We start from the raw sequence: 1940 nt of genomic DNA, 5'->3' as shown, positions 1-1940 counted from the left end.
AATTGTATTCGAGTCTTACACACATGCTATACAGATAATGTAGAGTCGTGGGTTAACTTGAGTGATGACAGATATTATGGGAGTGGCTGGAGCGCAGGAGAGGCAGATAACATGATCTTGAACCTTACAAAATTTGTCAAGTTCTTCGTCAGGTGTCTTTTTTAATTATATGATGTCATTACGTTGCTGTCTTGCCGGCAGCCAATCGCTGCATTGCTGATCGTGGTTTCGAGCATCGATGCATGCACACTCTGGAATGGAGTAAACAAACATGTGCATTGATATTATTATGCCTCAAATGATCGGTGACATGGGCTGGACTCTGCACACATGAAAGTCATATAAGTCATAAACAGTTGGGCAGCGTTGTAAATGTATTACGAGTCCTTGGTTTGGGGAAATGTTAACAGATTCAGTTCACTAAACTAGAAAGACAAACCAAATCATATACCGGTGCCATCCATATAAGTAGTCAAAAACTACCATGGTAAATGTCCAGAAAACATGGCACTTTTGCTACTTTCTTTTTAGTGCGTAATTTTCTGGTCTGTTATTTTTCTCTCGCAACTTTGGCTAAATGTGATAACATTTCGTAACGTGCGCAAAGATAAGGATATTTCAATACACAACAGCGATATTGTTACCTTGGTTACTGCTGTTTATTCCGCGCGTCAACCATCCATATTACACCAGACAGATTTCATTCCACATGCAATTTACACTGAACTATTTGCATCATTCACAAACAGTTTTCAGCAGCTCTGGCCTGAATTCTTGGAAACAGATCAAATAAGTCCTGGTTCAAATCAAGGCCATTGGTTGCACAACTGGGTATGGACCTGTGTGATCCTGAAGCTGTCAGCTCTAACGGTTATAAACACTGCGTCTGAACTGCGCGAATACTGTACGTCAACGACGACGGAACTGTTCGCGCTACATTAGATCCATACGTATTTAGTTATTTGTATTTAAACAATGTACGCACAAAACACAAATCAAAGATCAGGAATACACTTTTTTTCACGTGTTTTTCAGCAGTTCCGTCCATATCGTGTCCTCCACTGATTCGTTTCCTGTCGCAGGATTACCACGTAATTGCGTGTCAACGAGCCGCACCGCAGCATTTCATTTTGTGTGATGTTTTTAACATTCGTCTACATTGCATTCATTTATCAGACATAGTAAGATAAAATATTACATGTGATTTTTGGCAACACTTTGCATTGCAAGTTTTTTTTTACTATCATTGTGATGTGAAATTAAAATTCATTTACGTTAATCATGATGATGATTTTGATTGTTGTTGATTGCATTCATCTCATTTTTTTAGGAATTATTGTCTATATATGAAAACTGCATACTAGTATAATAATAATGTATTGTAATAATGTATTATTATTATTATAAGTTGTATGTACAGTCTGTATGTATGTTGTATGTACAGTCATTTGCATTGAGCTGGTCTCTGCCCTCATCTAATAATAATCTAATCTAATCTAATCTAATCTAATCTAATCTAATCTAATAAAGCACAATAGTTGCCTCACAATAATAATAATAATAATAACCTTGCTGATTGTATTAATTGTTGTTGTTCGTTTTTTATTCATTTGATTTTTTTGGAAAATTATTTGCTATATATGAAAACTGCGTAATAGAATAATAATAATAAAAACAACAACAACAATAACAATAATAATAATAATAATTATTATTATTATACATTATTACACATATTAGACTGTACATTAATATTATGGTGAGTTGTCTGTATATTAATGCACCAGGCAACTATTATGCCTTTTCATAATATGCTGTATAATAATAATAATAATAATTATTGTTGTTGTACATTAATATTATGGTGAGTTGTCTGTATATTAATGCACCAGGCAACTATTATGCCTTTTCATAATATGCTGTATAATAATAATAATAAT

This window comes from Sinocyclocheilus anshuiensis, unplaced genomic scaffold (assembly GCF_001515605.1).
Source record: "Sinocyclocheilus anshuiensis isolate Anshui unplaced genomic scaffold, SAMN03320099.WGS_v1.1 scaffold1581, whole genome shotgun sequence".
Classification (NCBI taxonomy): domain Eukaryota; kingdom Metazoa; phylum Chordata; class Actinopteri; order Cypriniformes; family Cyprinidae; genus Sinocyclocheilus; species Sinocyclocheilus anshuiensis.
This window is presented reverse-complemented; position numbering follows the sequence as displayed.